A 26,065-nucleotide genomic window follows, 5' to 3' on the forward strand; every position below is an offset into this window, starting at 1 on the left:
AAGTATTGTAACTGTGGAGAAATCTAACAAACATTATCTTAGCCAGGTGTTCAAAGTCAACATCACCACCAATCAGTCATGTTGTGTGTACCCTTGAAATAATGTCATGATAATAACACTTCATCTCTGATCTTACTCCTTGTACCCTCAGTATTATTGCGAGAAAAGCAGCCAAAGTCCAGTGCAGAGGCATTCTACAAAATGTATGGCCAGTGCTCCTTAAAATTGCCAGGGTCATAACAGACAAGGTGAGTCTAAGAAACTATCACAGTCAAGAAGAGTCTAAGAAGACACTATGACTAAGTGTAATGATATGGGATTCTGGAATGGAAAAGGAACCTTAGGCAAAAATTCAAAGAAATCTACATAAATTATGGACTTGGGCTAATAAGAATAGTTTATAATTTTTTACAAATGTATCACACTAATGTAACATGTTACTTGTAGGTGAAATTGCATGGGTTATATTTGGGAACTCTCTGTAATGCCTATACAATTTAGCTGTAAATCTAGAATTGCTGTTTTTCATTTGGATTAAATCCTACTCTATTAAGTCATAAGGTTACTTATGAGATCAGAAAAATAGAAGTAGATGACAGTGGCTTAAGAAAGTCTTTGTCGTGTTTGTGGCTAGTAGTATTAAACCAAACCAAAACAACCAAACAGCTAATTAAATGAAAATATGTAGATTTCTGAATGGTATATAAAATCAGTGTCATTTCTCAAAGGGTTTATAATAGGGGTTATTTCAATTCAATAAAAATATATTGAGCACTTCCTGTATGCCAGGCACTGTACTTATTATTGGGGACACAAAAATGGAGGTTCCTGCTCTCCAGGACCTCAGACTTTTGCAGGAGGGTATCATCTGCTATAATGGAAGAATTATTTCTTGTAGGATCATAAAGGTGGAAAACATTATTTTATGGAAGTTATTTTTCATTTCTCACAAAACTGCATTAATGCTAATCAAGAGAATTAAGGTGAATTAAGGTGGTAAAGGGTTATTTCAAAGAAGAGGGAAATGCAAGTCCAGTAGGAGGTAGGTGTCCTCCTTTGACATACTCTCATGGCTCTCATAGCTCTTTCAATGCCCACCTTGGGCAGAGGTTGGAAGTTTTGTGAGCTATGACGCTTGCTTCCAGTATTAACAGCAGAAAAACAATTGTACTCTGCCACATTGATTTCCTGCTTAATTCCCCTCCAAGTCTTTTGTGCTAGGCAGCTTTACATCACTGTGACAAAATACTTAAGAAAATTGGCTTAGAAAGAAGAATAGTTTGTTTGGGCTCAGAATTTCAGAGTTCAGTCTTCAGTCACGTGACCACGATGCTTTGGCTTACGGTGGCACAGTTTATCATGGTTGTAGGAGTACCTGGCAAAGCAAGACTGTTCACTATTAGAGTAGCCAGAAAATGAGAAAGGAAGAGAGAGAAAAGGGAGAAGAGAGATGACCTACTTTACCCCCCCTAGGCCCCATCTTTTAAAAGTTCCACACCTCTTAATAGCACCACAAGCTGGCAACCAAGCCTTTAGCACATAGGCCTTTGAGGGACATTTAAGATCCTCACCATAACATCTTCCTGTGCATCTTCACATCTGAACAGAGCTGTGAAAAGTTCATGCCAAATGGTAGGTAGATCACTGAAATTTCTGCATCTCCATTATCTTGTTTACAAAGAGAAAAAAACCTTTAAGTAGGTTAGAATGATTGAGACATGGTAAGCAAAAATTCTTCATAAACAGTTAGGTCATTTTTATTATCTGTATCATTTCTTGGCCTGAGACCTACAGGGACCCTTTTACCCTGTGCTCCCCAGCAGTTTTGGAAACTTACATAGAACAAGGAAGTTGCTGTAGCATAGTGATTAAGAACTAAGAGCAGAGAGGCTCTAGGTTTAGATGTTGTCTTGGTTTTGTACTAGTGTGTTCCTTTGGAGGTTCTCATGAGGACTGAATGACATAATGTATAATCAGGTGTCAAATATTGTGCCTGGTGAGCAACAAACACTTGATAATGAAAAGTATGTGTTTTTTAAAAATCTTGTCTTACATCTCTTAGAATGTAAATTTCATGAAGGCAGGAATTTGTGTTTGTTTCATTCACTGATTCAGGTATCCAGTGCAGTTGCCAGCATATAGGAATGCTTTGAAAATATTTGTTAAATGACCATATCTGTGGATCTTACTCCAGGCTCTCTTGGCCTTAAAATTCCCAATTGTGACAATACTTTTTAGACCTTCTTCCCATTGAGATATGGGATCTGTGTCCCCTCCGATTGAACCTGGAAAGTTCTTGATGTTGCTTTGACAAATTGAATATAGCCAAAGTGTTTTCAGGTTCAGACTATAAGAGAATGGTGGCCTTCATTTTCTGTCTTTTGGACACCAGCCAGTACTCAAGAAGTATGAGTACCTGAGGCCACCATGCTGTGAGAAGCTCAAGGGAAACGGGAAGGTCTTAAAGAATAATGCACCAGGTGGAAAGAGCAGACGACTGGACCGCTGGTCATGGAGAACATTCTGAGCTATTGGGAACGAAACTAAACTGTGTGGTGACTATGAAACTTAATAAATAAGAAATAATATCAAGTTCCGTATTTTAATAATCCAATAAAATAATAATCCATTACTTATTCTGTTCCTCTTTGACCCTAGAAGTGAAATTGGTAAGTTTTCCACCTGGAGCATAAGAGTAAAGTGGGACTGGGCCTCCTCTGTGAACCCTTACAGTCTCTCTTTGGCATGATAATCATGAAGCAGGTAAGCCCATAAATCACTAAATAACCTCAAGTGGTTTTCTGCTGCAACAAACCACCATAATATCCTACAGAGCCCAGTGTCTTGGTATTCACAAGTAAACAGAGCAGACCTGGCATCCAATAAGATTGTGTGGTTTTTGAGGAGCAACATGATTTCTGAAGCCTAATCAGAAAGGATATTGTACCCTTCATCTTGCTTACAGCTTCCATGATAGAGTATTTACTGTGCAGGACAGGACTGCCAGGTTGGGAGATTTCTGCGTGGTGAAGAACCGCCATTTCCTGTCAACAACTTGCACTGGTGCACCAGTTTTGTGTGGGAGCAGTTTTGGCAGTGGATCCTTCAGTCTCAGTTGGGCCTTCTGATCAGTGAAGCATTCTGTACTGACTTCTTGACTACAACCCCACAGGTGCTGATGAACCAGAATTACTCAGCTGAGTTGCTTCCAGATTTCTGACCCACAGAAACTGCAGAGGATATTTAAGGTTTTGTAGCAATATATAACTAATATAGCCACTATTCCCATTCACACCCTTATTTGTCTTTATTTCTTTGTTATTTTCTTAGTATGTTCCCTTCGGAGGAGCACAGTTTATATTTGGAACTCAGCTTTAATAGCACAATTTTTTCTGTGCGGTATCTCAGAAAATGAAGTCCTGCTTTATTAATCTTTTATGATACCTTTAAGATCAGTAGACCCCATAGTGTCATGTCTTATGGCAGTCAGGCTTGCAGAGGTAGTGAAACTTATAATTCATCCAGAGGTACCTAATGAATCCATGTTATTTTAAACATATTAATAGTATTCCTATTTTAGTCACATGTATCTATGTTTTCTTTAAAGATATTTGTTTGGGGGAAATCCATGATGAGGACCAATTAGGCAGGAGAAGACATCACCCCCTAAATATGCACACATGGACCTCTAAAGAAGAGGGGTGAAGGAAGAGTGAGACAATTAGAGGCTCTTTAATAACTATGGCAGAAGCCCCTAACACAGTGATTTGAGTCCAGATTTCTTTGCCTTCTTCCCAAACAGACTTTTGGCAGTGGCACCAAGAAACTTATTAATCAGGTTCACTTAAGAGAAGCTACTTTTCTAAATGAGTGCTTCTCCATCTGGAATGGTTTTCAGAGTGAAGATGCTTGTCTGTACCTTTATGTGGACTTTCTCATTCCATCTGTCTAGGGCTATGCTTTCAAAAGTTGTGTACTGTCTTATAACATACAAAGGAGTCAGGAGATGGTGGAGAAGAGTCCTTAAAGGGTTCTTTTCCATGCCTATGCATATTGGAAGACAGAATACTGTTTGATAAGGTAGGAAATGATTTTATCATGTATAAGGATTTCTTGACAGCTGGAGCCAGAGAAACCAAGGATGGGTTTCTGAACAGGGAGTCTGTCATGACTCTGGAAGATTTTTAAGAGAAGAATTTGCAATGATTTTGCCTGAATGGTTTACATTTCTTGTCCTATAAGGAAGACACTGGGTCATGTGATTTCAAAATTACTTTGTCCAGCTCTGAGATTCCATGAAGAGTCCATCTCTTCTCTATGTAACATTATGTTTTCTCATTTTTATGAGAAGCTAGAAGGCTTGCTAGCTGCTCTATTTCTGTTGCTGGTATAGATGCTGTTACAGTAATGCAAATTGATTCTGTTTTTCTACATTGTCTTTCTTTTCCTATAATTTCACGAAGCAGGTTTATTTGTAAGTTGAATGCCTCATGAATATGTAGGGGGAAAATAGTTAACTCTGCCTGCATCAAATAAGTTCAATAAGGCTGAGCAGGAGCGACAATCAAGGTTAAAAGTAACTCCAATTCGGGGGTTAGGAACAGGATGGGAAGCAAGATAATTTATAGCCAACTGGCAGCTGGAAGTGTAGTGAATTGATAAGCCCATAGTCTCAGACCTTTAATTGATGGCTCTACCATCTATATGGAAATAGTGTATAAATAAGGACAAATGGTATGGGCGAAGGGTCCAGTGTGTCTGTGAGATGGAGTCACAGAAAAGAAAAAGAGATGGCAAAAAAATCAATCTAATCCCTGGAGTTTATGTTGCTCAATAACCAACTAGTTGAGAGTGTTTTCTCTGCCATCACTTAATGAATGCCTTATCTTTATGACTCAAGTGGAGAAGCTTCTGTAACAATGTGGTAACAACAGAACCACAAACCTCTACCTAATAATTATCTTTTGCTGGCATGTTCAGGTCAAGTTTCTTAAGCAAGCAATAAAACAACAATCATAAAAATGATCTGTATGTATTTGTGTGCACTTGGCTTCTGCAAGTGGTTACATTTCTTTAACACATGCTGTATTGAGGGTGAAGGTACAAAGTGCCCTGTATTTTCAGGTGTCTCCTATGTGATGTACTTGTGGTGATTCAGGCTGAGGATTATGATCTGCTTAACTTGGCCTTGTTGTTAATGTCACCACGTGGATCCCTGGCATGTGATGATTGCAGAAGGCTGAGCAACTTCAAGAGCACCAAAAGTTTTGTAATGCCTACTAGTTACAAAGAATGGAAAAGGGGCATCTGGTCTCCTCTTACAACTTGTTCAGTAAAGAGCAAGATTATATAAAAACTCACTTTGATCCATCTGCATGCTACTGAGGCCATAGATGTAGATATAGAAATGAAAACATAGAAACATACATTAATTTGGGATCCAGGAGAGCAAGTGTGGTGATGCTCCCAGTGCCAGAACCTCCAGAAAACAAGGGTCTTTACTGGAGTCCATGTTTGTCTTTGTGGGATACAGATACCTCTCAAAGGTCACGTTAACTTGTTTTTTTAAAAAAAAAAAGTTTCTACCATACATATCATCTGCAAAGTTTTGTTTTTTCTCAGTAGCATCTCTAGTTTTGCTATATAAAAGCAATGTATTAACCATAGTAGAAAATTAGATAAAATGCCTACATTAGAAAGAAGAAAATAACAGTTCCATTAGAGTAATCCCTCAAAAACAACTACCGTTAATATTCTGTGCATTTCATGAAAACCTGTTTCTTGTGTGCGGGGGAGTGTGTGTTACAAAATTCAGATTAAGTATGTGTAATTTTGCATCCTGTCTCTACTCAATATTAAATTTTAATATTAATCTTATCCATAGTACTCTCTAGTACAAAGGTTCTGGGTGAGTCAGTGGCTTGGAGTCAAACAGACCTCATTTTTTGTCCTGTTTCTTCTAGTTTCCAGCTCTGTGAATGGGCAAATCTCAGTTTTTTGATCTATAAAATGGATACACTATTAACTACTTCATATAGTTTTTGCAAGGATTAACTAATATGATATATGCAGAAGTCTTATAGAGTTCCTGTAGATAACAATGTGAAATATGCTACCCAGTGCTGAATATGCCCAATTGCTGGAAGTGAAGTGTGTTTCTACTATTTTTACTCTTTATAATGTTCCCATGTCTGTCTACATTTAAAATTATTCACTTGGGTTAAATTCCTTGCAGTGGAAAAGAGCAAAAACATTTTTAAAGCAATTTAAATGCCTTTCTAGATGGCTGTTTATTTATTTGCCCCACCCTCAGTATTGCATAAAAGTTGTCATCTGGCTCCAACCTTAAGGTTTTCTTTGGTAATTTTCTCAGTGCAATAGGCAAATTCCATTTAATTTGTGGATTTGGGTGGGTACTTATGACTGAATATTTTTTCATATATTTGTCTTGTTTGGTGAATGGTCTGACCATCAATGTCATATATCATCAGGTGCCCCTTTTGTCCCAGAGCACTCTACTAGATATAAGACTCAAACACATTTGGGTCAAGGCAGCCATGGCCCAAGATGGTATAACACACCATTTTTTGAGGGTGCTTTTGTGTTAGGTACTGAATTTGATGCTTAACTTGATGATAGTGTTAAATGTTTTGGGTTTTGGTTTTGTGGTAATAATAAGTCTTCTTTCATCCACCTGGTCTGTTTTGCCAACTTTCATATTTTAGCCACATTCTTCAGAGCTGAGAATGAAGTAAACTGTCATGGTATGAAATTAATTTTATATGCAAGCATGAAGCCACGATGTGTGGATGGACTCACTATAAAAGTAGAATGAAGAGATAGATATTGATAAATTAATACCATGTGGGTAACTGGAAGTAGATGAAGGATATATAACCAAACTAAATAATCTTAAAGTGTATAAAGCTGGGACACTTCATCTAAATTAAGATGATGTTCTCTAAATTCTCAGATTGAAAAGCTTGTTCCATATTTGGCCATTTGATTGAAGATAGCTTGTAGTCACCCACTTATCTGTTTTCCACTTACATTCTAGACAAAAGACCAACTTTAATTTTATATCTTTACAGTGGTAACTTGGTCAATGTGCATTAAAACTATCCAATGGCAGGCATTTGTGAAAAAGATTCTCCTTACTTCCAGTAGTGATACAGGATCCCCCAATGCCTTACAGCAGTTTTACGGAGTTGCTATTCTGGAGAATGTTTGTATTCACCTCTGGCACATTGACACCTTCCAATTTAGCATGATATTATGTTTTTGACCTCTGCAAAGATATCACATAGAAAGAAGGAGAGGCTAGTTCATAGTTATTCTGTCATTTCATATTTTTATTGAAATTCACAACATTCAACAAAATTTCACACATATTAGCACAGTGATTCTGAGAGGTATTAAAAGTTAGCACCCTACATATGCCGACACAATATCCTGTTAAGTAAATAAATAAGTTCTTTTCTTTGACAGTTCTCTTAGCAAAGGGAAGACAAGCTCAGAGTTTATTAAGAATTGGAAATTTGTTTAAGATGGGTCTTTTGATGCAGAGGGACTTGATTAGAACTGGGTAAAAATTACTGTACAACAGTCAGAACTGATAAAATGAGCAACAAGAATTTTTAGATGAAAGATTTTAGGATGTAAGCAGTCTATTGATGCTTTCCATTGGAGAGTTGATGGGTTGTACATCAAGATCCTATAACACATAATTAAATCATTTTCTTGGGCATGACAAGCTCAGAAAAATAAAGTTTCACTAATAGAGTGGAATAATCGACTCATGTTAATATGGCTGACAGGGAGGGTATGGTTGGAGTTCCCAGTGATCAGGCTGAGTCAGGTAGAGAGTTTTGGTTAACAAAGGAAATGTGGTTATATAATGAGGAATTTGAGGTTCAGAAAGATTGATTGGATTTTCAAGTTCAAACATCTAATTTGTTCTGGAGAGAGAGCTAGCCCTGATCTCTTTTCAGTCTTGTCTACTAAGAATTTTTCTTTTTGAGTTGTTCATCTTGCCCTTTGTTATCAAGTCCTGGGCACTGATGAGCAGGTAGAGCAAGAGGAAGTTTCAAGTGGGTTTGATGTTTTAAACCACCCAGTCTTACTTAAACTGCTGATAAAACGCTGTGCTGAGAGTATGGTTGTCCAGGGAGTCTAAGTGTTCTCTATTCAGTGTTTCAGAAATAACTTGTGGATAAAGAAAGGGAATTGTGTCCTTACTAAAAGTTTGATTTGACAAGTTAATCATTCATATGGCACTAGGTGTTGTATCAGTATTATGCAAGGGATAGACGTTTTTTGTGTTTTAACAAAACTAATTCTTTTTAACTTGCTTGGATTGTTCATAAATATTCAAATCTAGCCTTCTTTCTTGTTGTTATAGTTTAGATGCAGTAGTGGTCACATTTATCATAGGAAATTTTATCTGTACATAAAGTATCTTGGTTCTTTGTTTGTTACTCCCAACTCCCTCCCCCCTTTCAAGCCCTCTCTGCTCCTTACTTACAAAAGCTTTGTTTCCATTTTTCCTTTTATTTTTTTTAATTTCCCTGCTCTCCTTCCTTTTTCCCATTTGAAATTTTTCTTCCCATTTCCCAATAACTATTATACATTTTGGTCTTACTTATGCTTCTAATTTCTCCCACCAGAGAAACAATGTGATATTTAAACATGTGTGTCCAATTTATCTCACTTAAGATTAGGCCCTCATGGTACTTCCTTTTACTGAGAAATGCCTCATGTCTATTCTTCTTTATGGCATAGTGGTACTCCATTGTATAAAAATACCACATCTTCTTTTTCCATTCATCCTTTGATGGGCATTTGGTCTGATTCCAATATTTAGTTATTGCAAATTGTGCTGTTGTAGATATGGACTTCGTATATCACTGTGTTATGATGTTTTTAATTTTTTCAGGAAGACACTAAGAAGAGGAATTTCTGAGTCAAATTGAACTTCTAGTGTTAGTTTTTAGTGAAATCTCCACACTGATTTCCACAGTGGTTGCACCAATCTATACTTTCACCAACAGAAGAGAAGGGTTCCTTTTTCCTCAAAGCCCCTCCAGCATTTGTTATTGGTTGATTTCTTGATGATGGCTATTTTCTTCTGAAGTGAAATGAAATCTCAATGTTGTTTTAATTTGCATCTCTCAAATTATCAGTAATGTGGAACATTTTTTCATATATTTATTTGCCATTTTTAGTTCCTCATCTGAGAAGTGTCTATTGATTTCAGATGCACATTTTTGGACTGAACCTTAAATTTGAGAAGTCTAATTTTTTGGAGTTCTTTACATATTGTAGATATTAGTTCTTTGTCTGAGGAACAACTGGCAAAAATTTTTTCCACTCTGTGGGTTGTATCTTCACTCTATTGGTGATTTCTTTTGCTGTGAAAAATTTCTTTGATAAGATGAGATCTTATTTATTAATTCTGTTTATTATTTCCTGTGTGATCAGGGTTTTGTTCATAAAGTCTTTTCCTATATCTATACCTTCAACAATTTTACCTGTTCTCTCTTCCAAGAGATTTAGAATTTATTTTTAATATTTAGGTCTTTGATTCATTTTGATTTCAATTTAGTGCATGATGAGAGATATGGGTCTAGGTTTCGCCTTCAGCATGTGGAAAAACAGTTTTTCCAACATCATTTATTAAAGAGCCTATCTTCTTTCCAGTGAAGGCGTTTGAATCTCTTTTCAAATATAAGATGACTGAGTATGTTTGGAGCCATTTCTGTATCTTCTCTGGGTCTGTTTTTTGTCAGTAATATGCTGTTTTTTTTTTTTTTATCATGATGGCTTTGTAGCATAAATTCAAGTTAGGGATTGTAATGCCCCTTATCTTGTGTTTGTTGCCCAGAATTGCTTTTGCTATGCTAGGGTCTCCCCTGGTTCTAAATGAATTTTAAGATTGTCTTCTCTAATTCTGTCAGGTGTGTTGTTGATACTTTTATCAGGATTGCATTGTAGTAAATCTCTATAATAGTTTTTGAAGTGTGTGTAGTAAATCTGCATAACAGTTTTTGAAGTGTGACCATTTTTATTATATTGGCTCTTCCTACCCAAGAACAAAGGATATTTTTCCATTTTGTGATAACCTTTATGGTCTCTCTCTCTCTCTCTCTCTCTCTCTCTCTCTCTCTCTTTCTCTCTCTCGCTCTTTTTCTTTCCTTGGGAGTACTGTAGCTTTTAATGCACAGGCCTTTTGATTCCCTCTGTAGATTGATATTTAAGTATTTCACTTTTTCAATGCTATTATGAAAAGTGTGGTTTTCTTAATTTTTGTCTCAATGAATTTGTTATTTTGTGTACAGGAATGCTATTTTTTTAGTGTTGACTTTGTATCGAGCTATGCTGCTGAATTTGATTATTAAATTTAGAAATCTTTTGGTGGAGTTTTGGGGGTCTTATATGCAGTGTATCATGTCAGGGGATAGAAATCTTTCACTGCTTTTTATCCCGTAGGTTTTTTTCCCCCCCACAGGGATGACTTTAAGTGGGAGTAAGTAAATGTTAACTTCTCAAAATAAATCTCACCATCATATGATATTAACATGCACTAATAAAATTTTAAAAAGCTCTATAGCTAAAATGGAAAGAGAAAGAATATGTATTTGTTTTTCCATTGAGTGATTTTATTTGTATGTGTATATTACAACCCTAGAAAAAGAATCCCAGGGTTTAAAATAAGAAGGAAAGAAAGAGTCAAACAGAAAGAGAGAGAAAGGAAAACTGAGATAGTGGTTCTCTCTCTCTGTCTCTCTCTCTCTCTCATCTCTCTCTCTTTCATTTGTGCAATGTACACTTGGATTTTCTTAATCCTTTTTCACATACCTGACTCCTTTGTCCTTTCAATCCCTATTCTACTTCGTCACTTCAGGCTTACCTATTATGCGTTGCACTTGTTGGTATATCACATGAAGATAAAATACCCCTACAACAAAACATCTATAAAAAGAAATGTGGTGTTTAAGAACTATGAAAAAGTTTATTAGGTGGAATCCAAGTATTAGTTTAGAGTGTGAAATACAGACTATATGTTTTGTAAGTTCACTGTGTGCAGAATGAGAATTAATACTGGATCTCTAGTTTTAAGTACACACAACAGGGGCTTAAACTTTTTTTGTTGTTGCTGCGCTGGGAATTTAACCCGGGGTCTTTACATTGAGCTATATTCCAAGCCTCCCACACTCTTTAAGCTTTTGTTTTATTTTGAAATGAAGTCTTGCAATTGCTCAGTCTGATCAATTTACCAATGAACTCAAACTCATGATCCTCTAGACTCAGCTTTTCAGAGTGCTGGGATTTCAAGTGCGTTCCATTATGCTTAGCTCAAAAATACTTTTTGAAAGACAAAATTAACAAACTTGTAGACACCAAGAATCATTTTGTTTTTGAGATCAACTCTAGGTGCCATTTTTGTTTTCTTACCCTTGGTTTTGAACAGGCTAATCAGCACTAATCCTATTGTGAGCAATGTGTGTATAAGGTCACACATAAAGAAACAGTGAGGGAATTTGTTGATATTTTTGCCCTACTTGAGAGTACCAAGTCTTTATCCAGGTGTGAGTGCAGATAAATGAGGCAAGGGAAATAGAGGCTGGGAGAAGAGGAATACTGGATAAACATTGGAATGAATACCTTAACAGTGACCAGAGAGAAGAATAGTCATGAAGATATAAGGGTGAAATTGAGAGAACAGAGCTAGTTTAATTAGAAACCGAATGGCTTTTTGACAGGTTAGCTGGTTCTAAGGATTTTTTTTAATGGAATATGCTTTAATGTTGTTCTTTATGAAATAACTTAAAATTAATCCTTAAAATCCTGGATTAGAATCTCAGGCATCTAGGACTCTGTGGTAAGCACAATATAGACAGATCTTGTTTAAAAAGTTCAGCGTAAGGTACTGGAAGACATATTTTAGATTTCATTAAAAATTATCACTCTTCAAGATTTAAAAATTTTAAAAATACATTATATATATATATATATATATATATATATATATATATATAGTACTAAAGACAATTTCACTTAATATTGGCTGCATGGAAAAGCAATTTTCCAGTTGATTTTACTTCTGATTATTTATCTGTTCAATAATTAGATATTAGATATAATTATTAAGTTAGGGACATATCACTCAAAATGTTAGTAAGTGACAATATCTGCTTAATTTTGTTAATTCTAACAGCTATAGGGCACCCAATTAAACAAGAAATGCAATTTTATACAGAATGCAAATAGATAATATAAACAAACGGATAAAATGGGTAATTGCTCAGTCTTTAAAAAAGTGTGGCATATGTACATAGGAAAATATTACTCTTTAAATATAAAGTACACTGCTTATAAATTTTTCATTCTATGCTTGTTGCAGATTAGACATATAATCTGTGATGTATATACATACACATGAAAAGGTGGATTCTTGGAAATAGACAGAAATGAGCATTTTATTACTCTATCTCCTGGTATGGTACTTATATATACTTTTAGAAAGCAAAATATTTTTATTTCCTTTTTAAAAACACATTCCCAAACGTAATAGATAAGTGAAATGATCAGTAGAAAAACATGGACTAATTCACTATTGGTAGTCATGATATGTTTGTGGACAACCTAAGAAAATAAAGTCAAAATAATTGTACTGCTGTTGGAGAGTTTGTGACCATTTGAAAAAAATTGTATATTTAATTAAATCCGTGTCAACTTAGCATGAAGTTTTGGGTAGTAGTTTCAAGACCTCTAACTTCATCCTTCTCCAGTTTTTATTTTTATCAGCTATTTGAATGAAGACCCCAAAGACACCAGAATCATATTTGTAAATGAACTAAAATTGGGAGAGATAGGTTAGAGTGCTGGATAATATGTTAGATGAAAAATTTCAGATATCAGATAATATTCTTGACTAGAATTAGGAAACAAAAGGAATGAGTTTAAAAGTAACAGAGATAAATGAAAATTTCTCATTAAGGGTTCAAAATGTAATTACATGAATGTAAGATCGAGAAGATCTTTGAAGTTCTCATGAATATAACCTGAGGGATTTAATTGGTCCCACGTTTAATACAAACCAAAGCTGTCTGAAAACTATGATCCCTTTAGTTACATAAATGACTGAAGGAGTTATAGCCTGTTTCCCTCTTCCCCTCCATCCCTTTTTGGAGAGAAATATTGTTTTGTATTTATTGGATTCTGGGCATGACTGTGCCACATTTCCCAATGGGTACAATATTAACAGACCAACACTTCGGTGTGGTTATCTTGCTGCTATGGTCCAACAAATCATTGAGCTCTTCATCACTGGGACTATTCAGGAAGGGACTGATTTTCAGGAAGAGTTTAGAAAATACTGAAGATGTAGGCTAAAGAAAACCTAGTACAGGAACCCTGTGAGCAAAATTTGATAGGAGATTCTGGTGGAGCTCAGAAGACCAGAATGCTGATAAGAATGCAGACAATAAAGACCAGTTTTGTGAGGTTTCAGATGGGAATGAAGATTGTGTTAGAAAAATGTACCAGAGACCATGTGTATTTCATTATGGCAAAGAATTTGTCTCCATTTTGTCCACGTCCTAAGGTTTTTGTAAGGCTGAATTTAAAAAGTAGAGGACATATTCATCTGGTGGTGGAAATGTCAAGGCAGCCCAATATTCAGGTCATGTGGCATGGATAGTGTTGGTTGCTTTTAGCCAGACCTACATTGAAAATCAAGAGCAAAAAGCAGAGTTGAATGATTTGAAAATTTCACAGTTTGGTAAGAAATAAAGTGCATGTGAAGTTGGGGCAAAGGAGATTGAGGGTCACAGATTCCCCCAGCAATACCAAACAAATATTTACTGCTAAAATATTAGTATCATTAAAATAGTGCCATCTTTTAAAAAGTCAAGTATTTTGCAACTGGACAATAGGAAAAATGGCTTGGAGACATCTCAGGAAATGTCCATGCAGGCTCAAGGATGTAACAAACTTTGCTTTGAGGAGAGAGCCACAGCACTTTTCTCATTCAGGGCTGCCTAGGGAAGTACATCCTTGAGTTGTACCCAGGCAGCCAGAGGCCACTGCGACTATGGTCCAAGGCTACTACTTCAACAGGCAACAGGCCTTAGAAACACCCACATAGTACTGGTTTTTTAAGTATGATGAATGCAAGTATTATGGGGTCTTTGAGGCTTCCATACGTGGCATATATATACCATTAGTTTGTCATAGGGTTGACTATGTGTAATGCTGTCTCTTAAACCATATTCATAAGTGAAAAAAGCCAAACTCACATGTGTAAATAACATATTGTCTCCCTAGTGTAAGAAACTGAAAAATTACATATGCTCCAAAATCTATAGTGAGCACTGTGTAAGGGTAAGAAACTGTTCAAAGAGGAAAAGTAATTAGAATAAGGGAAAGCAGAAAGAAAGAAAAGAAAAGTAAAAAGACATAAATTTGTGTACACACATATATGATAGCTCAAGTGACTATAGTACTAATTGTATTAGTTATTGAAAAATAACAGTTAATAATTACATGATTAGATCAATTTTACATGTGTATATCTGTTAATCTAAGCAGTCCTCTTAAAGGTAATAATACACATTATTACAACCATTGTCAAATTTCTATGATCTTGTTTTGTAAACCTATACTGTTATTGTATTTGATTTCTTGTTATTTGTTTGCCTGTATTGCTTTTTTGTTTTTCTTTTCTGTGTCTTTTAATGTTAAATTAAAAAAAAAAGAAGTTTGGATATCAGCACCTAGAGGTGTATACTGCCTTCACAATGTCAGGTAACAACATTCCTTTAACTTGTTGTGCTATGAATGGCTTCAGTTCCCAAAGCCACTTGGTGATCCAAAATGGCCACTGGACACCAACATTACAGTTGTGTTCTGAATGGCAGGAAAGAGGAAGGAGAAGAATATGATGACTATTCCTCCTTCATTTGAAAGATCCTCCCAGAAATACCAGAAACACATTTGTACAAATTTTACTGGTGAAAACTTAGTCATAAAATCATACCAAAATGCAAGAAATTCTTAGGTAAGGAGCAATATCAGAGCTTTGTTTTGAATGAAGAAGAAAATGGATATTGGAAAGCTAATAGTTATCTCTGTTATACCTCGTGACTAAAAGTAAGCATAATGTAAAATCATTAAAGAAATGTCCACACCTTCTTTGCTAATAGTTTAAGGAACTTTCCTTTGGGCTCCATTAATTTAGATCAGTCAAGTATTTATGCAAACCTGCTATTTGCATCATGTTTTTCTTTCATAAAAGGAATCTGTACCTTTTCTATGGAGTGCAATGATTATTAAATGATATGTTACATTTAAAACACTTGGAGGAGTATCTGATATATACTCTATTAAGTGCTCCATACATGTTAGTTGGTTCTCTGATTGATATTGTGATTTTTGAAAAAATACAAGTGTGGCTGAGTGTAGTGGGGCACTTCTGTATTCTCAGCACTCAGGAGGCTGAGGCAGGGGGATCACTGCAAGTTTCAGACCAGTCTGGGCTACAAAGTGAGCTCAAAGCCAACCCGAATTACATAGCAAGACCCTGTCTCAAAAAGACCAAAAAAATATATACAAGATTGAAATCATAGTTTCTGCCTTATGTTCCTTCTCCTGAGAAGACAAGATACACAAATGAAATAACTACAGAATAAGTATGCAATTATGTGCCAAATGACATGGAGCAGAATTTATATTTTGTAAGAATACATTCTTACAAAGACAGAAAAAAATCTTCATGAGTATGTGTGTATGCGCATGCATACGTGCGGGTGATCAAAGATTATGCCATAAATATCTGTCTTTAAGTTTCAAGATGACATTGCAATTTTTGCCTTTGCGTAGTCACATGATTTAATTAGATCTCCCAGAGAGGCTGATTTCTGGCATATACCATATCAGTCTAGTAAAGGTCTTTCTGATCATAAAAGTTTTAGGAAAGAGGTTACCGTTTTCCTAATTTTCTTTTGTGCCCATTTGTGGAATTATCAGCATTGCTTTTTCAGGATAAAAGCTTATGAATTAATTTTTTCTTAGTTTAAGAATATAGTGCTTATTAAAATTGCATCAATTGAGTGAACAACACAGGTAAGGGTTACAATGGATAACTTATTAGGATAGATTTGGCCTGCTATTTTTTTTTGAAAAAAGAAGTCTTTCCTAGCACTGCATTCTATTTTATTCAGTACATTTGCTAAGAGAATTCAAAAGAAGAGATCAGGCCCATTGTCCTTCATTCCAGCAGTATTGAAGGCCCAATTTCGTCTTTTAAGGCTCTTAAGGAGCATACTACATAAAAAGGAATGGACTGCTTGCTATTCAACCATAGCTGGAATAGCAATACCAATCATTATACTGTTATCTATTTGAAAAATGTGGATTTTACTTGGAGATGGTATTTATTGAAGCCTGAAAGAAATCCGTTTTCTATCTACCTGGCAAGAGCAATTTGAAATGGAAAATTCAAGCTCAGAAATCCAGTTGAAATTTGACCTTCTCTATATTGCTATGGATTTTGGTATGATGATATATGCAGGGTTGGGAGTGGGGGTGTCCACTGGCTTCCAATCCAGTGCTATGTTTGTCTCCTGCTGTACAATAGGGCAATCTAAGAGAAACCTTCTTCAGCTTTATTAAAATGGGGAGGGTGTGGGATACTGGGGCTCATGCACTTAAAATGCTCTTTGAAGCATCATGGAAATTTTGCAAAAGACTTTTTATGTAGCAACAATCCTATTGACAGAGTCAATGAGAGTTTTGTCTGTACAAGAATTGCAGGATGGGACCCCAAGTCACATGCTTTCAAAATTATTCTCCCTTTGTTGGATATCACAAAGGATATTTTCCCATGAAAACAAGATCTTTTGTTTCTTGTGAATTCATTCTAATTGTGGAGCTGGCTGATAGGGTTACTGCATGTTCTTCTCTTGCACTGGCAGGTGGCCTGAGGGAGCTGATGAAATGGGCTCAATCATCTATTAAGGCTTTTCCTGGTCTTAATGTCATTCACTTCTCATCTAAAGCCATAGTCGTCGGTGTTCATTTCCAAATGAGATAACAGAGAGGTCACAGTGACTGATTTGTTCCTGTCTGGCTTTAAAAGGTAGCAGGCAAGATGTCCTTGCCTTTCTGGTTTCCTTATCTTTTTGCAAATATGTATGGCTAACAAAGAAAACCACACAGAAAGTATAGACAAGTAATGAAAGTTGAGACAAATTGCAGCATTAGTTTTCAAAAGAGCATATTTTAATACTGCATGGCATGTGGTAGGTTCTGTGTAGAAAATAAAGCAGAGACACTTCCCCTCTTTTGGGGAGCTCACAGTTAGGCCAGTCACTGTGCTGCATAGAAACATATAACAGCAACTCAGCAAACATTTGTGTAAATGATCTATAGGAAATCTGTGCTAAATATTGAAGATCAGGACAGGTAAGGCCTAGGCTTAGCCCTCAAGAAACTCATGCAGAAAATTCTGTATAATGATGTAGCAGTGCTCCAGCAAAAAGATGAATTTAAAAGTGCAGTAGGAACTCAGGTGAAACAAAATTCAGCATATAAACATGAAAGTCTGTGGTCACATGTCCACACTAGATTAAGCTGAGATAGAAACTATGTTTTTAAAAATACATCCTTTTAGACTTGTGGAAATCTTTGGCCAGGTCTTTGGCATTGATATCTATAAGAAACCCAGTGCTACAGGAAAAACTGAGAGGGTGCAGGCCATGTTGAGTTAGCAGGTGGGAGCTGGGGATGTGGACTTCATACTCAGTAACAGTAATTTGTGGACTGTGTCTGGTGCACACACACAAGGCCACATGACTGCCACACTTCTCAACAGCTGCATGGAGCAAAGGAAGTTGGCAGGAGAAGGTCTCGTTCACTTTGTATTTTTTATTTTGAGCATATCTTTTGTACTTTTTGTTTGTTCATTGTCCACCTAGTCCGAGTTATCATTTCATGAATTTCAGAGCTTATACTGACCTTTGACATTCAGCATAGCTCATCTATGGTGGCTTCTAGGGGTAAAAGGGTGAGGGGATGATTGGAGAATACTATAGAAAATTCATGATGTCATCTTTGTTTCTAGAAGTGAGTACGTTGTGGGAGATGAGATTTAAGCTATTTGCTTGGTCCAAGAAGGGAAAATTTTCTATTTCTGGTGGGATAAAGAAAGAAGTCCTGGTTAACAAGAATAAGCAAAGATAGGAAGTGTTTTTGGGCCCAGGCATAAGGGTCACATTAAACATGGGGTTAAGGGGGAATGGGAGCATTTAAGCTTGGTTTTTATTACAAATTATTCAAGGGTAGGAATCCTCCACTGTGATAGAAGTGTAGGCTGCTGCTCTGAGACCTAGTACTGGGATATAATGACTATGGACCTACATAAGAAACAAGGGCACATGATCTAATGATAGACCATATCCAAAGAGGAATAGGAGATGGACAACCTGAGTGGGGCATGTGATTTCAGTAGTAACCAGATGACAGTGAAATAACTAGAGAGGAATTGTATTCAAAATAAGACTTCTAGCAAAATCTAGATTGTAGTGAGAGAAAACTATTGTTTTATATTCATCAAGCAACATTGTTGTAAGATGGTCAATGCCTTTGGATTGCATTAGCTGCTTGTTATACTTTTTCATCAGACTTCAGAAGGCTCTGGCAGCACACTAACCTATAAATATACAAGCTGTATTCAGTGATTGGCATGATGAAAAGAAGGTTTTCTTTTTCATATGCTGTTTTGAAGAAAGTGTAACGAACTCAAGTGACTCTCTCGTGCAACTCTGCAGGAGAAAGGGACTCTCACGTGAAGGAGGATCTTTAAGCATTCTCCTCTCCTGCTCCAATTCTATCTTTTTTCTGATTCTAAGCATCTTTAAGAAAAGCACCTAGGAAAAAATATACAATAAAAGTATCCAGGGAGAGAAGTCTGCCTTGAATGTTCTTCGTCAAAGCTTCAGGCGTTTAGTTGAGCTAAGGTCTCACAGAAAGAACTCTTGCTTGCTGAAGTGTCTGAGGATTTCACTCTGGACCAATTCTTTGAAAATTTCAAAGTAACTGTGATGTGTCTCCCTTCTTTTACCTGACTGCAGCTGTACATAACCCTTACTATGTCACTTGCCTGAGGCAGGAGCAAGCAGATACATTTTCCTAATTCCAGCAATTTGGATTAGTAGCTCCACAAAAGTATTTCATAAAAAATAGAACTCCATAGTCTTAAGCAAGGCCCCAGACTTCAATGGGCCAAATCTATCATAGTTCCTTATGAAACCCTTACTGATGCAACACATGACCTTCAATGACACAATAACTAAATAAAGAAAGGACAGCAGAACTTTCAGAAATGTGAATCTAGTAGTGGGTGGCATAGAATAGAACTTTCTTGTTTGACTGGATGTGCTATTATTAGATGGTTTTTAAAACTTACATTCTTGCAATATGCCTGTTACAACACAACAGAAGACAATGCAATAAAGGGTTTACCTGATTTGTTGGTGAACCACCACTAGCTTGTGCTTTCTGTAGTATGCTAGAGCTGGTTTATACTGTCTCTCAAAGGCCATCTGTTAATTTTCTGAGAGTAGCTTGACATAGACCATGGGAATATTTACATTACAAAAATTAACAAATGCTACAATTCAAATCTTTTTTTGTTTGTTTGTTTGTTTGCTTCAGAGAGCTGGTTGTTAAGAATTCACTATCATTCTGTCGGCTTTCTTTCATTCATGGAAACCACTAACTCCTAAAAAGGCTACAGAAATAACAAAGATGAATCTCAGACATTATTGTGAGTGAGAAAGGCCGTGTACAAAATAGCCCATACTGTATGTTTCCATTATATGAAGTTCTAGAATTTGCAAATCAACTTATGGTGAAAAGAAAATCAGGAAGAGGATACTTCTAGAGGAAAGAATTCATTGTGAAGAGACATAAAGAATTTTATGGTGTGATAGAAGTAGTCTATATCTTAATGTGAGTGTAGGATATGCAGAGGTATGCTCTCTTCAAAAATTCACCTAATTGTGAACTTAAGACCTGTGCAGTTTATTGTATACAATTTTATCTCAGAAAAAAGTAATAATTACAAACAAGTATTGAATCCTATATAGTAAATTTGCTTGTGTAATTGTAAGGGTTAATAACTTTGAAATTATTTGTGTTATAGGTTTGTGTAAATGCCTAAAATATTAGGTAATATGAGCCAGGTATCTCACTGTTGGAAAAGAAAGTCCTCAGGTAGGGAACCCAAAATAGATTGGACATTGTAGTGAAGTAATTTGACTATAGTACAAATGTATTAAACAGCCTTATGGAAGTGGGATAGGGAGATGCTAATATAAACTATGTAGAAAATGATTGGATTCTATATGACAAAAGGCAAAAGTAATTGCACATAAGCACAATATCCTCAGAGCCCCAGATTAACAATTCTGATTGTGATGCACATGTATACTGTAATTGAGCAATATTTTAAAATGGATGATGGATAGTGGAGGCCAGGTTTTTCACTATTGGAGTAGGAATCTACAGGAAAGCAAAGGGAGGAACCTAGAATGATCTAGTGGCAATGGATTAGCATTGGAGGCATTAATCCTAACTCATTTTCTAGCTTACTATATATAGGATTACTCCATATATAAATATAGACATGTGTGTACACATAGGTTAATATATACCAAGTTTTTTGCCCTCTTAGTTCAGAGGGGCATAAAGCAATGACATCCCAGTAACAGGAGCATATTTAGCATCAAGATCTTGGTTTCCAATACAATTCTAAAACAAAAAAAAGAAACAAAGAATAAGAAAAGGAGCAAATGGTTCATTCTAGAACTGGAGTGGGAAATATTCGATATGAGCCTGGATCATCTTAAAATGCCAAAAATGTAATGAAGTGCTAAAAATCCTATTGATGGAAGTATGGCAAAGGGAGAAGAAGCCAACTGAAAGAGTTCCTGGTAAGTAAAGGCGAAAAATTTGAGCAATGAAATCAGTTACATTAATTAGAATTGAAAGTACAAAATAAATATTCTCATCTATACTTATATAAACAAATACTTAAGAAAAAATAACTAGAAGAGACAAAATTTCCCTTCCTAAGTGTGGGCTGCACATAACTTCTTTCCAAAGAGTATAATATGAAAAATGAGGGAAAAAGTAAATTTACAGTGATGAAATCTGACAAATTCCATCTCACTCAAGTGATCAATAATTTATTAATAAACCAGTTTATTTATAACCATATTAGTAAGCATGCTTGATATAATGTGACTAGAATCACAAACACTATCCCAGCCAGATGTTCAAGGGCATCATCAACACCAGTCAATCACATCGATAGTACTGTATTTTGCCCCAATAAGATCTAACCAGAAAATAAGCCCTAGCATGATTTTTTTCTTCCAGATATTCAAAATATTAGCTTTACCCACAAAATAAGCCTTAGCTAGACACCAGATGCATTTAGCATGTCTGTTGAAACACATGCTGAACATATTGAATTGCAAAATAATAATGTTAATAAAATTAAACATAAATAAATATTATTGGTTTTGATGCTTAAAATAAATGATAAATTATCATTTGTGAATAATCAAGTGGGCACCTTTGGAAGAGAGGTAAACAGATGAACTTGAGACTTTTTGCCCAATGGCCAACTGGAGTACAGACACAATGCATGAATAATGCACACACTTGGTAATGTACAGATATGGTTGTGTCTAATATGAATCCTCAAAATTCAATATGTCATGTGTTGTAACAGATGTACTTAATGTACTCACGTGAAATAAAGAAATGTTTTCTAAATTTTGGCAATTGGAATTTTTGTTGCTTTTGCATGCACCATAGTTCTTAACTATCATTATTTTTGCTGTCACTCCTATCTCATAAATCTTCAGTTAACACTTGATATAATAGAAACCCTGTGAAGCCTGGTCTGCAAGAGGTCATGAATTGGGTGAAGAATTCATAGCATAAAATCACTGACAGCTGTGTTACCAATGCACTACGAGCACGCTACCTGGACAAAAAGTGCTTATTTAAGGAGATCTGTGTTGCTCATGAGAGATTGGGGCCAATGACTCCATAGGAAATGGAGTTGCAAGAAGCTCAGGTTTTGTAGAGCTATGATGATGCACCAATGGGAGATGACATGACTCTATTTGGAAAAATGTAGATTTTTGTGCATGAATAAATGAATAAATGTAGGTTGTTGAACATGAATAAAGGTAGACTGTTGTACTTGAGAAATAAGACTTCCTCTGAAAATAAGTCCTACTGCATCTTTTGGAGGAAAAACTAATGTAAGACTTGGTCTTATTTTTGGGAAAATAAAGTATGTTCACTTGAAATAATGTGATGAGGATGACACTTTGTCTCTGATTTTCCTCCCCAGAACATATAGCCTCAGTGCAATCATGAGAAAAAACACAAATTCCAGTAGAAGGACGTTCTACAAAGTGTATGACTGGTACTTTTGATGCCTGTCAGTCATAAAAGACAAAGCAAATCTGAGGAAGTATCACAGCCAAGAGGAACCTAAAGAAACATGATGACTAAATGTAATGTGGTGTCCTGGCAGGCATCTGGGGACAGTACAAAGAAATATGAATAAAGCAGTCTCTAACTAATCATAATGTATCAACACCAGTTTGCTACCTGCAAACATGCAAAATGTACCAAACTAATGGAAGATGTTAAGAGAAAACTGGGTGTGGAATACATAGGAACTGTTATCTTGATAGCTATACTTTTTTGTAAATCTGAAATAGTTGTAAAAATAAAGCCTATGAATTATTCAAAAGGCCCCAGATGTGAGTTTCTGACAGCAGCCCTGGGAAAGTAAGAGAGATGTGCAGTCAGTATGTGGGCATTTGCACTACCTGATAGTATATCTGCAGACATGAAAGGCCAAGATCACCCTCCGTGCCCTTTGGGGGATTTTGAAAATGTCTCAACTCTGTGGACCCTTGTGAGACTGTGGGTTACTCTTAGCTAAATTTGAATATCTAAACAAAAGCTGATGTTATCAATGACTTAGTTTCTAGGAAAGTCCTAAACGAGCAAGTATCTATATTTGAATTCCACAGGCAGTCAAGACCATAAGCTTTTCAGCTTAGGACTTGTTTATTTTGGCCAAGACTGATTGAATTGTTCTTTACCTAAGAAGAAACCTGACCAGTTGGTTCAGTATGCATCAAAGTGTCCATATTAAGTACATTTGGGTCAGCATGCATCAAAATGTTCATATTAAGTACAAGGTCTACTCCATGTGCTATGATACTGGGCACATATGGCCACTTGCCAAAACTTTTGAGAGTGATGAATACTGCTATATTTTTCTGATTTCCCTTTTGAATTTTAAAATTGGGACCCTGACTTATCAAAGCCAGAAGATGGACTGTCAGATGGCAGTTAATATAGGCCAAGAGTTTTATCCCTATTTCACATTAGTTTTTGGGAAAATACTGTTGAATTATGTGCTGGGCCTGAGCCAGACCAACCTAAAACTAGAATAATTAAGATGGAAATGAAGCACTAACAAAGAACATTAGTACATTCTGTCTTGTCCAATAGGGAATTCCCTCAGAAACAATAGCTGGAGAATTAGATCTTAGAAAAAATTTTCTATTTTCCTAGTCCATCATGTTGGGCAGATATCATCGATAAAATTTCATTCCTAACTGACTTCGCTCCAGGCCTTTGTGTATGCATAAGTAAGCCCAGAAAGGAGCTGATAAGTGATGCCTGGCTCTGTACCTATTGATTGAAGATTGGGATTTACTGCTGCCTGGAAAGTTCTACCCAATTTCAGCTTCTGAAGTATACCAAGCAGAGGGAATGATAAACACCACTGTGCCATTGGGAATGTCACTTTGGAGAGTGGCTTGAATGATGGTAAAAGACAAACACAAATTCCAGAAAAACTTGGATTGCCTTTCCTGTCAACACTTCTGAAATAGGAGAAGGGAAACTATTGATAGAAAGCACTGAGTGTCCTTGATGCCAGGTTGTATAACAATGACTGTGCTGTGCAAAGGTGCTTCGTACTGTCTCTGAAGAAACCAAAACATGTCTTCCTGCAGAGCTGACTTTAGAAACTGTTCTCCTATTTTCCTTCCAAGGGAAACCAAAGCAAAGTTCTTGTATTGTCTTACTCTTCTTGCAAACCCAGACTACAATAACTATATTGTCTTCAGAGAAGCAAATGAATTATGTGAGTAACAAAGCCAAAGATACTTCAAAATGAGGTAATATGGCATTCTGTTTAATATACATAAGGAGTTGAGAACAGTCCTGGAACACGGTTAAGTGCTCCATAACTGGTGGCTGTTGCAGCTGACACGGTTGACATCCTGGCCCGTATTCCTTGGCCTAGCTCTGAGTCTGCCTGCAGCTGTTTCTGCATTTTTGTACATCTCAAGATGTTTCCATCTAGTTTTCTGGACTTCCTTGGTTTCTCTTCCCAAGGGCCATTGTTGATGCCTGAGCTTGTATACCGACTGCACAGCCTAGAAATGCTGCAGATTGAAAGGCTTCTTCATCATGTCTGAACCAACAGAAACGGAAGCTGATAGATACACTAACTTCCATATCCTCAGGAGGGAAAATTTTGAGGCATGTTCTACAAGTTTGTTCAAGGATCTCCAGTGGAACTGAGCTCCAGTTGCTTACAAGAGAAGTCTACTTATTAAAACACTCTCCTTTTTTTGAGACATAGTTTCACTATGCAGTTCAGTCTGGCCTTGAACTCACTTTGTAGCCCAGGCTGGCTTCAAACTCACAATGATCCTCCTACCTTGGCCTCCCTAGTGCTGGGATTGCAGGTATGCACATCACATCTATCTAAAACACTCTTTCCTGCCTCTCTCTCTCTCTCTCTCTCTCTCTCTCTCTCTCTCTCTCTGTCTCTTTTAAATTTCACTTTGTCCATTTTCTCCATTGTGATTCCAGTGATTACCTCCATATAAACTGCTCAAACCTAAATCCTTTTTCAGGGTGAATGTTTTAATGAACCAAAGTTTAAAAAGTACTGCTGATGTTAAGCACTAATGAGCATGGGCCTCTGGACCATAAAAAGTCATAGAACAAAAATTCATTATTTATGGCTGCACCATAATTTATCATGTGAAGATAAATACATATACTCTGAGTTTAAGATTTATAGAAAAGGACCACAAATTATTGAAGTAATAAGAAACAGACTTTTGGGATAGTGACTATACCTGGTAATCAAAGAAAAACATTAATATGTACTGAAATGTAGGAAAAACGAGTAGTTGCCTGGTAACATGTACAGCACGTCTTGTGCTCATGGGTCACAAACCTTATCATGTGCCAACATGAGCAGCAAAACATGTGTAGTAAGCATGCACGGTGTCCTGTAGTTCTACTGCACAAGGAACAAAGCTGTTCAAAGTTTTTAATTCATTCCTCTAAAGGAAAATGCCATCTTAAACATTTTTTACTTGCAAAACAATCTCCGAGCTATAGAGCAGTTTATTTCACATGACATTTACAGAAAATCAACAAAAGTAGCTTTTATCATGTGTGAATCCACAAATCATGTTTCCTCGCAATGGTTATGCATTGAAATCTCATGAGGTCTCTCTTGGTGCTGCCCCTGGGAGAGAGCCTTTAGAGATGATTGTTTCTGTTCACACGAGTATCCTTTTCTCAACAGAAAATTTATATTATTCCCTACTGGGGCACTGCTGCTTTCTTCCTTCCCAGGCCCACAAAGACAGTCATTGATAAGCATTGCTACGCTCTGCCTTAATGCTTTCATTGTCGACAACATTTCATATGGTGCTTTACATGAAACAAACCTAAAAATTGAGAAATGAAACCGAAGAAAGGAAAACTGAAGCGGATTGAAGACGTATTAACAGAATGTAATTTACTTAAGACAAAAATCATTTAAACATAAATATAAGAGTTGAGCCCACTGACCAGAATCATAACAGAAGCCAATTAAATTTGAGGACAGCATTGTCACCCAACCTTGGCACACCCTTATTCCGAA

Source organism: Cavia porcellus, unplaced genomic scaffold, assembly GCF_034190915.1.
Source record: "Cavia porcellus strain 051 isolate PalLab524CR breed Dunkin Hartley unplaced genomic scaffold, mCavPor4.1 scaffold_3, whole genome shotgun sequence".
Classification (NCBI taxonomy): Eukaryota; Metazoa; Chordata; class Mammalia; order Rodentia; family Caviidae; genus Cavia; species Cavia porcellus.